At 42.7% G+C, this 12,708-nt stretch overlaps 1 pseudogene; it reads right to left on the bottom strand.

Annotated features, from left to right (window-relative positions):
* Positions 1 to 330: 330 nt before the first annotated feature.
* LOC137522131 (olfactory receptor 5V1-like) lies at positions 331 to 1,271 on the bottom strand (annotated as a pseudogene).
* Positions 1,272 to 12,708: the final 11,437 nt, after the last annotated feature.

Genomic DNA, 12,708 nt, shown 5'->3' with positions numbered 1-12,708 from the left:
AGATGAAAACCGACTAACCGATTCAAACAGATGAATGATTGATCCATTTTTAAGATCAATCTAATTGGACTGGTTAGCAGTTTTTTTCTGTTAGTGGGCACGATTGTTTGCGATCAATCACAAGGATTGATTTGGACGATCGGTCCTCCGTGGGATTGTATCGTTAATGGGCACCTTTATACAACAGATAAGTGAGTTTCTGTAGAGGTCTACAGGTTACTTTTATGTGAACACTGCTGTTTCCTTTGATCTTTAGCAAGCTGCTGTATTTGCAACCACTATTTTTCATAGAAGCAAATTTTCAACATTCTGATTATTCACATTTATTTATCAGAATTTATTGGCTGAAGTGACTTGATCCTTTAATTTTTTGACAGCAGCTTTGACATCACTGTTTCTGAAAGTATATATGAAAGGATTTAACAGAGGTGCAATAATGGTATACATCACAGCAACCAGCCTATCCTGATCCATGGAATAACTTGACTTTGGCCTAAAGTACATAAAAATCCCAGACCCAAAGAATATTGTGACCACCGTGAAGTGAGACACACAGGTGGATAATACCCTCTTTCTGCCTGAGCTAAATCTTATATGCAGAATGGCGGAGATGATCTTGACATATGAGATCATGATTAATATAAATGATCCAACAATTACGGATCCGCTAATAAAGAATATGGCCATTTCATTGGCCCATGTATTGATGCAGGCTAGTTTGAGCAATGGGGGAATGTCACAGAAGAAATGGTTAATTTTATTATGACAGAGGGGCAAAGTAAAAGTCAGAACAGTATGTATCAATGCATTTAAAGCACCAACAATCCAGCAACCAGTGACAAGCTGAACACAGGTCCTCTTTTGTAGAATGACACTGTATAGGAGTGGATGACATATGGCATTATAGCGGTCATATGCCATAGCTGCAAGCATGTAGCACTCTGTACCACCCAAAAGCAAGAAACCATACATTTGAGAAATGCATCCGAAGTACGAAATAGTCTTGTGCTCCATTAAGAAATTGGATAACATTTTGGGGACTGTGGAAGAGATATAACATATGTCCAAAAAGGAAAAATTGGCCAGGAAAAAATACATAGGGTTGTTCAGACTGGTACTGAGCCATATTATCACAATAATTGCTATGTAGCTAAAACAGTTAACAAATAGATATTAAAAAATAGGGCAAAGAGAACAAATTGAAGCTCAGGGTTATCTGAAAGTCCAGTTAGAAAGAATACATTAATTGCAGTTATGTTTTCAGTTTTCATGGCATTACTTGTCCCTGTAAATAAAGATGCATATTATAAAATGAATTTGTAGAAATTTTGTACAATATTAAATTAAGGACCTGCTGACATTTTCATGATCTGTGCTGTGTGGGCTCTCCAGCCCCCAGGACAGATCAGGTGGCAGGCAGGGCGATCAGACTTCCCCCCCTTTTTTTCCAACTAGGGTGATGTCCTGCCGGGGGGGTCTAATCGCCGCCGCTGCCTTGTGTCTAGCGGGGGGGGCTCCTCAAAGCCCCCCTCCGCAGCGCTATTCCCCCCTCCCTCTTCTCCCCTTCCCTCTATGGGCGGTACAGGACGGCGATCCGTCCTGCACCGCCTCTGATAGGCTTCAGCCTATCAGATGGCGGCGATCCCCGGCCAATCAGAGGCCGGAGATCGGCGATCTCCTTCACGGCGCTGCTGTCACAGCAGCGCCGTACGATGTAAACACAGGGGATTATTTCCCCGCGTGTTTACATTTAGCCTACGAGCCGCAATTGGAGGCTCGCAGGCTGTTCACGGAGACTACCTATCGGCGGCAGCTGGTCATTAAGTGATTAAATCTATCATTCCAGTTACTTTCTGGCCCTTCAGAAATATGTACCTGTACTTTGATTGCAAGATGCTAGAAAGCATGCATACTGTTTTAAATTAAAAGAGGATGTATGGTGCCTCAAAAACATAGAGGGCCATATTCAGTTTTCTCCTAATTTTCTCCTAGGTGATATTTTCACACTTTATGGATACAATGCTTTTTAAGCCACCAGCAAGCAAGAAAATACTAAGGATAATTTTGTCAAAACTTTTTCACCTACTTTTTGGTACTATTTCAATTGCAGACTTATTTTAGGCAGAAGGTTAAAAATTATTTCCTAGGAGAAAGCCTAGGTGAAAAAGTGAATTGAATAAGGCCCAGAGGCCCTTATTCAAGTCACCTTTCCTCCTATGTTTTCTCTGAGGTGATTTGTTCACAACATGGGCCATATGCAATTCACTTTTTCACCTGACTTTTCTCCAAGGAGATCATTTTTCATCTTCAATTTAAAATATCTTTTCAACCCAAAAAAAATACCAAAAAGTATGTGAAAAAGTACTATCAAATTTATTTTGAGTATTTTCTTGCTTTCTGGTGGCTTAAAAGGCATTTTATTGACAAGTTTAAAATATCACCTAGGAGAAAATGCAGGTGAAAAGGTGAATTGCATATGGGCCAGAGGCCCATATGCAATTAACTTTTTCTCCTGTGTTTTCTCTTATGTCATATTTTCACAACTGGTAAATAAAATGTCTTTAACACCGCCAGCAAGCAAACAGATACTCAAAATAATTTTGGCAGTACTTTTTGACCTTATTTTTGGTACTTTTTCCATTACAAAGTGCTAAAAAGTTATTTTAAATCGAAGAGGAAAAATTATCTCCTAGGAGAAAACTCAGGAGAAAAACTGAATTGCATATGGCCCAGAGTATCTAAACACATGTGAATGCACATGAATTTGATAGTGGAGAAATGTGAATGGTTTATGGTTCCATGGTTTAGGTTTGCTTCTCCGGTAGGTATCCCTCATCTGGAGAAACCTTTATAATTGTTTTTAGTGCAAACCACATGCTAAATGCACACAAAATTCAACAATACAGAATATAAAACATACTGCACCATATATAAAATACATGAAAATACACTGCAAAGCAATAATTAATTTATTTCACACCTCTGGATGACTAATAAAAACAGAAACAAAACTACATTTTCTGCACTATTATATCCCTAATGTATCAAAAATGTATGCTTGGGGGTCAAGTAGTACTTGGATATCCAGGTGTAACATTCTCTATTTGCTTAAAGATTGAAGATTTTGTATATAAACTGCATAATATAAGTTGCAAAGAATTGCCAAAGTTCAACAAAATAAGTATTTTTATTATGTGATTTCTCGAGGTCTAGCCAGTTACCACAAAACCAAGACCTACTGCCAAAGGAAGCACTAGCATCATTTTTCTCAATTTTTTTAAGATACTTGAAATATAAACCATACTCAAAAAATAAGCTCTAGTAACAGTTCATAAAAAAAGTTAATGTAAATAGTGTCCAGGCAGTTACGATATACCGATATACATATGCATGCAATATAATGCAGCAGGACAGATAGACCCTTCTTCAGGGTAGGGCGACACTTGAGGCTGCGGTAAAACTGAGGTGTTTTCCCGCGGCCGAATCAGCATACTTGAGCATTATGTGCATTTTCACTGGCGACCCTAGCCTGAAGGGGAGAAGAAGAAAAAAATTGTCAGGCTCTCTGTAAATGATGGAATTCAGGTTTTGGAAAATTATGATTCTGTTTCAGAATGGGATGACATGACTATGTTTTAATAGAATATGGAAAAATAAGACATCCCCTGAAAATAAGCTCCAACACATCTTATGGAGCAAAAATGTATATAAGATCCTGTCTTATATTTGGGAAACGCTATACAGTATGTTGATCTTTTGATGTGAGGTTGATGCAGTTTCCTAGTGTTCTGTATCATTCCCATATGTTTGCTCATAGTTGTACTTACATGTTCATGTGCCATCAGCTATTTTTAGGACCTTTAGATTGAAAATTGTAAAGATTAATCTACATGTGTACACATACATATAAGAAGTACATTTCTTCTCGAGACACATTATAAATTTCACTTTTCCTATGTGGATGCCACTAACTGTGGGAAGTAAAAATCTTACCGATCTGACAAGTTTTGTACGAGTCCATCTCCTCATAGGGACTGTTAGTATTTCCTTTATTATTTACATAAAGATTTTGAACGGCCTTGCTATTCACGGCACACATTGAACAGCAGTTGCTCAGTCCAACTGCCAAAACAGTGTGTAGTGAATAGCGAGACCAGCCAATATCTTTGTGTAGATCCTTTTCAGGAAGTGCTTTTGTAAATAATAAAGGAATTACTGAGAATCTCCCATAAGGAGATAGACTAGTCCAAAACTGGTCAGATATGTCAAATTGTTTCTACCTTCTTTTTGTGGCATCCACAAAGGAAAAAAAATAATTTATATCGTGTCTCAAGGAGAAATATACTTCTTATACAGTATGTATGGGTACACATGTATTTTAATCTTTACAATTTTTCGATATGTCAGATGTGTAATATTTTTTTCTACGCACTGTAAGTGACAGTGACACAGAAAAAAGGAACTTATACTGCATTTTACGCTGGGAGAAATGTACATTATATGTATGTGTACACACGTGTATAAATGTTACAGCTGTGTGCAATAGTGGTTCTTTAACCTCCTGAGCGTTACACCGCTCAGGAGGTTTTGTTACTTTTTGCCTGATTTTTTTATAAATGTCCCAAATGTGTGTAAATCCTCTAGCTAGCACTAGGCTTGCTAGAAGAAGTCTCTGGCACCCTTTGATCGCCGCCGCTCCCCCGTTCATACGTTACCCAGCCTGGATCCAGTGATTGGTGCAGCCTCCCCAGACAGCTCCGGTCTTCTCTATGGGGAGGATCGCACATGACGTCATGCGCAAACCCGATCCTCCCCATAGAGAGACCGGAGCTGTGCCAGGAGGCTGCGTGATCGCTGGATCCAGGGCGGGGTAATGTATAAATGGGGGGCTCGGCGGGGATCCAGGGGTGCCCGACACTCTTACTAGCTAGCCTAGTCCTAGCTAGAGGATTTACACACATTTGTGACATTTATTTATTTAAGGGGGACTCCTGGGGCCACAGAGCGGTATGCCCGACATAGTGTCGGGCATACTGCCAATGAGGTTAAAGGACACCAATGGCGAAAAAAACCGAATGAAATAAACAATTGCATCTATCTTCCTTCTCTTCTAAAAATTACTTTTTAAAGATATTCCACAGTTTTATTTTACTTTGTAAGTTTTATCTGTTTTATTGTTTTTGCTCAATGACTCATTCATTGAAGTATGCCAGAACTAAAATCTATGAACTATTGACACTTTTTATCGCTTTCCTGCTCTCAGAAGCCATTTTCTGCTAGGAAAGTGTTTTGCAGTTGGAATTTCTTATCAGTGAGGGTCACACTGTCAGGAGTCAGGACTGAGTCAGCCTCTTACATATCTGATATTTAACTCTTTCAGGCAGAGAAGGAAAAAAAGGAACAAAGCATAGTTATTTGTGTGCTAGGCACTGTACGTACCCATGTCTATCTCATCATGTCACATGTCACCTTGGGTATCCTTTAATTCAGTGGTTCTCAACCTGGGGTCCGCGGACCCCTGGGGGTACATCGGCAGCTGTTAGGGGGTCCCCCAGGGGCTGCAGACAAAATGGTGGATGTTGCCCCTAGGAGAGAACTGTCGGGCATGGCAGGTAGTGTCGGGGCGCAGGAACTTACTTATCCCCGTTCCTGCGTGGACTCCTGTCGCCGGGCTCTCCTCCTGTCCTGGCTCTCCTCCTAACGCCGCCTAGCGTCCTGTCGCCATGGTTACCTGGCACCTGCTCATGACATCAGAGTTGCCGCCGGAAGTAACCATAGCGGGAAGACGCGGCGAGAGGAGTAGAGTCCGGCGAGAGGAGGAGAGCCCAGCGAGAGGAGTCTGCGCCGGAACGGGGATACGTAAGATTATACTGGGGCACCTCCTGGCTATCTGTACTGGGGCACTACCTGGCAATCTGTACTGGGGCACTACCTGGCTATCTACACTGGGGCACTACCTGGCTATCTGTACTGGGGCACTAACTGGCTATCTACACTGGGGCACTAACTGGCTATCTACACTGGGGCACTACCTGGCTATCTGTACTGGGGCACTACCTGGCTATACTGGGGCACTACCTGGCTATCTGTACTGGGGCACTAACTGGCTATCTGTACTGGGGCACTACCTGGCTATCTGTACTGAGGCTCTAACTGGCTATCTACACTGGGGCACTACCTGGCTATCTGTACTGGGGCACTACCTGGCTATCTACACTGGGGCACTACCTGGCTATCTGTACTGGGGCACTAACTGGCTATCTGTACCGGGGCACTACCTGGCTATCTGTACTGGGGCACTACCTGGCTATCTGTACTGGGGCACTACCTGGCTATCTGTTATCTGTACTGGGGCACCTCCTGGCTATCTATACTGGGGCACTACCTGGCTATCTACACTGGGGTAGTACCTGGCTATCTACACTGGGGCACTACCTGGCTATCTATACTGGGGCACTACCTGGCTATCTATACTGGGGCACTACCTGGCTATCTGTACGGGGGCACTACCTGGCTATCTGTACTGGGGCACTACCTGGCTATCTGTACTGGGGCACTACCTGGCTATCTATACTGGGGCACTACCTGGCTATCTGTGGGGGGCACTACCTGGCTATGTACACTGGGGCACCGCCTGGATATCTACACTAGGGCACCGCCTGTTGTGACAACATATATGTGCGAATGTGGGTTTGCAAAATACTGTGACACAAAAGTTAAAAAGAGGAACAGACTTGATGCCTTTGCAGACATACGCTGTCACCTCTGATACCAGATTTTACCAAAATTGCTACAAATATGCAACAACCAGGCATGCTCAAATGTACCCAAATTCGATTCGAGCACATTCGAATTCAGGTCTGGGTCAAATTTGGATTCGCCCGATTCGAATGGACTCGAATTCGATTCAGTTGCATTCATTCGGATCCGGGTCAGGGGTTAATTTGACGGTGAATTCGTGATTCTAAACCCGCCGAATTTAAAGGTTAATAACAAAGCCCCCTAAATGCCAGAATCACCAAATTTGCAGGTTATGTTAAAGAGAATCTGTATTGTTAAAATCGCACAAAAGTAAACATACCAGTGTGTTAGGGCAGTGTTTCTCAACATTTTATTGGTATGTACCCCTTTTAAAGCCCTGTACTCGCCAAGTACCCCCTAACATAGTAAACATTAACACAAGTACCCCTTGACAAATATATATTTCATTGTAGTAAATTATAATTGGTTCTAAACAATTTCCAAGCATTTGCTATTGCTTTTAATTAGCTAAAACACAAATTTGGTGTTGTTTAAATAAGATTTATCATTTTCTAAAGCTCTAAATGTGTTATTCTTGGTTAAGTTTATCAAGCCCGAGTACCCCCTGGAACCATCAGAAGTACCCCCTGGGGTACGTGTACCACACGTTGAGAACCTAGGTGTTAGGGGACATCTCCTATTACCATCTGTCACAATTTCACCGCTCCTCACCGCATTAAAAGTAGTCAAAAACAGTTTTAAAAAGTTTGTTTATAAACAAACAAAATGGCCACCAAAACAGGAAGTAGGTTGATGTACAGTATGTCCACACATAGAAAATACATCCATACACAAGCAGGCTGTATACAGCCTTACTTCTGAATCTCAAGAGATCACTTGTGTGTGTTTACCTTCTGTCCCCAGCTTCTCTCATGCACTGAACATTACAGGCTTCCTGCAGACAGCTCTGCCGGTGCCTATGTCGTTAATTCTTCAGTATGTGACAGACCAGCTCCGTTCACAGCCTCCAGAGGAGGATTTTTATCCAGCTCTCTTCTATCACTGATAAGATAGCAGAGAAGCTGCTGGCTTATGTAAATAAAACACACACTGGAGTGTGCATAGAGGAACAGACCAGCACAGAAGAACTTGGCAGCCTTCCAGACACAGGCGACAAGTCTGACAGGGGAAAGATACATTGATTTATTACAGAGATGGTTATAGTAGAAAGAGCTACAGTGAGCCAGAACACATTAGAATAGGTTTAGGAACTTGTAGGATGGTAGAAAAAACGTTGTAATTTTTGTTACAGAGTCACTTTAAAGAGACTCCGTAACAAAAATTGCATCCTGTTTTTTATCATCCTACAAGTTCCAAAAGCTATTCTAATGTGTTCTGGCTTACTGCAGCACGTTCTACTATCACAGTCTCTGTAATAAATCAATGTATCTTTCCCCTGTCAGACTTGTCAGCCTGTGTCTGGAAGGCTGCCAAGTTTTTCAGTGTTGTGGTTCTGCTATGCACTCCCCCCTCAGGGGGGAAAGAAACACACAAATGATCTCTTGAGATTCAAAAGGAAGTCTGTATACAGCCTGCTTGTGTATGGATGTATTTTCTATGTGTGGACATACTGTACATCAACCTACTTCCTGTTTTGGTGGCCATTTTGTTTGTTTATAAACAAACTTTTTAAAACTGTTTTTAACCACTTTTAATGCGGCGGGGAACGGCGAAATTGTGACAGAGGGTAATAGGAGATGTCCCCAACACACTGGTATGTTTACTTTTGTGCGATTTTAACAATACAGATTCTCTTTAAGAAGAAAAGTGGGAGCAAGGGGACATTTTTTTTTTTCAAAAAGACCTTATACTTTTTGAGAAAATCGATTTTAAATGTTCAAAGAAAAAACTGATACATTTAAATGCCGGTCAATGACAGATTGTGGGAAATATTTCCCAGCAGTTAATAGCAAAGGCCACTTACATCCTAGCAAGACCAAATTTGCAGGTTATGTTAAAAAGATAGCGGGAAACAATATTTAAAAAAAAATTAAATTTTTTTATTTTTGGGGAATGTTCTGAGTGTGAGAAATCTGTAAAAAAAAAAATGACGTGGGGTCCCCCCTCCCGAGTCTCTGTAACCCCTTGTCCCCCATGCAGGCTGGGATAGCCAGAATGCCAAGCCCTGGCCGACTGGGGCTTCGCACCCTGAGCTATACCAGCCCGCATGGTGAATGGTATGCGGGGACTCCGGGGGGAGGGGCGGCCAAGACTCACCCTCCGCCTCGGAGCCCTTGTCCAATCCATGGACAAGGGGCTCTTCCCCACTTCCGGTGCCCCAGGAGGAGGTGGGGGCAACGACTGTACGGATAATTACTAGATCATTAGTATCAAAGAAAATCTTCTCATATTTTTATTTTAAGTCATATAGTTTTTTTTTATAACATTGGATCATTCTCTAATATTTGCAGTTTACACTCTACTCAACATTCTAAATGATTTTACAGAGCAGGCTAGTGAACTTTTGAACTGTTGAGATACTTGAGATAACAAGCTTCAGAAGACAGAGCTCTCTGCAACTTTGAAAGTCATGGAGCTCAATGGCTCTTTTGCATAGATAACAACTGGAGTTTCTTAACTCTTCATGTACTGGAAACAATATTAGACTTATGTCTCTGCTCCTAATGTTTTATTTCTAAAGGGGCCCGTAAACTGAGCCGATTGACCAATCGATCGATTTGTGGCCGATTTTGATCGATTTCAATTGATCTGACATGCTGGAAAATCTAGGTCGATCTGTTGAGATTGCTTATAATTTTGCATTGGACCTAATGGAAATCTGATGGCAAAAAAATGCCATCAGATCGATTTTCAATAGATTTCATATTGAAGTCTATTGGAAATCTGTTCCTAGTAAAAAATGTTCCTAAACACATCAGATAGATCAGAAATCTATCTGATGATCTATCTGCTGCTAATCTAACGAGTGTATGGCCACCTTTAGCTGTACTACACATACAAATCATATCATAATTTTTTTTTCGCTTCAGTGTCTCTTTAAAGTGAATGGGAACCGCATTTTTTTTAAAAATGAAGCAAATACTTACCTAAGGAGAGGGAAGGCTCTGGGTCGTATAGAGCCTTCCGTCTCCTGTCTTGGTGCCCTCTATCCTGTGCTGGCTCCCCCCCCAATTTAGTCAAATACTGCTACAAGGCGAGCCAGCACTGGAACGAGGGGACCAGGAGAGGAATAGGAAGGCTCTATAGGACCCAGAGCCTTCCCTCTCCTTAGGTAAGTATCTGTCTCATTTTTTTAAATGCGGTTCCCATTCACTTTAAGGCCTTGTTCACATTGCGTTTCTCTCGTGCTATCGCCCGTGCTGAGCGATTATTTTTTCTTCTAATCGCTCTGCTCTGAGTGTTATAAGCGCTTTTGTAAGCGTTTTAGCAGAGCAATTATTTAAATCACTTCCTGGCGTCAGTCAGGAAGTGATTACTTTGCCTCTGGAAATAAATAAATACAATGCATTTATTCATTAAAACGTTGGGGATATCGCTGTACAAAGCGCTTTTTCAAGCTCTTTGCGATTTCCCTATACCTTCCATTCAGGGCAAATTGCCCTGAAAATGGTACATGCAGCACTTTTGTCAGTGGCAAGCAAACTGAACGCCTGCTATGGTAGTTAATGGGCTTCATCAAAAACGCTTATAAAAAGCGCATATGCGTTTTGTATGTGTTTTATATGCATATGCGTTTTTTAAAAAACTAGTTTTGTTTCAAAAACGCACATAAATAAAGTCAATGGTGACACAATGTAATACGTTTTGTTTGTGTTTTTCATGCATTTTTAAAAAATGTTTTCTGATGTATTTCTGCTCCCTGTTGTCTTCCTAGCGATTTGCATAAAACGAAATAGAAAAACGCATGGAAAGCGCATACAACACACACATGAATTTTGTATATGCGAACCGCACAAAAATGCACTAAAAACACACAACAAACGCAAAAACGCACTGACAAGTGTGCACCCAGCCTCAATACTATGAAATACTATGAAACATGAAAAAAAAAACAAAAAAAGAGATTTTAACCACTTCCGGATTCTCGGAGCGTATATACACGCCCCTGAATCCTGAAGTGTATTCCATGGAAACGGCCGCTCGTATGAGCGGCCGTTCCATGTCAGTTCCCGGAGGTTTCCCCGGTGTTTACATGTATACGGCGCTGCTGCGCAGCAGCGCCGTAGAGGAGATCGGTGATCCCCGGCCTCTGATTGGCCGGGGATCACCGGCATCTGATAGGCTAAAGCCTATCCCATCAGGCGCAGGACGGAAATCCGTCCTGCGCCGCTCACAGGGGGAGGGAGAGGGAGGGAAGTGGAAGGAGGCCAGGAAGCGCTGCGGAGGGGGGCTTTGAAGAGCCCCCCCCCCCCGCAAGCGCAAGCAGCCGGCGGCGATCAGACCCCCCCAGCAGGACATCCCCCTAGTGGGGAAAAAAGGGGGGAAGTCTGATCGGCCTGGCTGCTAGCTGATCGGTGCTGCGGGGTGGAGAGCCCACGCAGCACCGATCAGCACAAAATAGCGTGGTAGGGAAGTGGTTAAACAGGGAGAAAAAGTAAATGTAAACAGAACAGGTTAAAAGATGAACAGGTGGGGATTGCAAGATATTATTTTATTGTTTTCTTTATGAACTTTTTCCTGTTTCCTTATTTCCTGTTTATATTTTTTTCATTGAATGTTTTGTTTTGCTTTCCTGTTCTACAAATTAAAGGACTTACGAGGCCAAAATCTGCCCCCAAAACGTAAAAAAAGTTAACTACCTGCATGACTTTGTAAGGCACGGAGGACGCCGTCCGCGCCCTCCGTGCCGTTCCGCCTGGTCCCCTCTGCTCAATAGCCTCCCGAAAGGCTGCGACCCCACGGTCTGGGTTGGTATCTGCAGCCTGCATAAAGATGGCCGCCAGAGCTGGCCACGGCTGCGCAGTCCGCATAGCCGCTACTGCGGCTGCGCAGCTCTAGGGCCAACCCTCCGATCCACGCTGCCTGTTACGTGGTTCGGGGGGTTGGCCCTAGAGCTGCGCAGCCGCAGTAGCGGCTATGCGGACTGCGCAGCCGTGGCCAGCTCTGGCGGCCATCTTTATGCAGGCTGCAGATGCCGACCCGGACCGTGGGGTCGCAGCCTTTCGGGGGGCTATTGAGCAGAGGGGACCAGGCGGGAGGGCGCGGACGGCGTCCTCCGTGTCTTACAAAGTCATGCAGGTAGTTAACTTTTTTTACGTTTTGGGGGCAGATTTTGGCCTCGTAAGTCCTTTAACAAAAAAACAACACAAAAAACACAAAAACATAACACAAAAAACCTTATGTGATTACAGTACAAAGAAAAGCAAAAAAAAAATCAGCGTCACTGTGATAAATAACATTTCTTCCATTATTTATATTTTACATAGGTAATGTAATTTCAGATAAATGTCTCTCTTCCTTTCAATGTAAGAAAATAAATATTTTGTGAAAATGCAGTGCCAGTGTTCAGATCTTTAACTGGTAAATCAGGCTTTAATATTTCAGGTGTAACCATAGGGGATAAGTCCCTACAGGTACAAGCTGAATTGTGTGCAAATATATATATTTAGTTTTATCCCCATGAGTTTGATTAAACTTGCTGATGAAATACAGCACATTGGAGCATTCAAGGTGATAATTTATTCATTTATTTTTGATCCACTTCTTTTTTAAACAATTTTAGCTACTTAAAGGAGTTGTCAAGGCGTTATCATGCAAAATAAGTGCTACTTACCCGGGGTTCCGTCCAGCCCCAAGCTCCCAACATGTCTCTCGCTGCAGCTCTGCCATCAGCCGTTCGCCGCCGCTGCCTCCCGGTCTCCAGCGATGATGTCAGGCCGACCTGGAGGTCGGCCTGTACTGCGCCAGCGGAGCTATCAATCACCGCCACGTGGACCGGAGCATACT

This window comes from Hyperolius riggenbachi, chromosome 6 (assembly GCF_040937935.1).
Source record: "Hyperolius riggenbachi isolate aHypRig1 chromosome 6, aHypRig1.pri, whole genome shotgun sequence".
NCBI classification, from domain to species: Eukaryota; Metazoa; Chordata; class Amphibia; order Anura; family Hyperoliidae; genus Hyperolius; species Hyperolius riggenbachi.
This window is presented reverse-complemented; position numbering and strand designations above follow the sequence as displayed.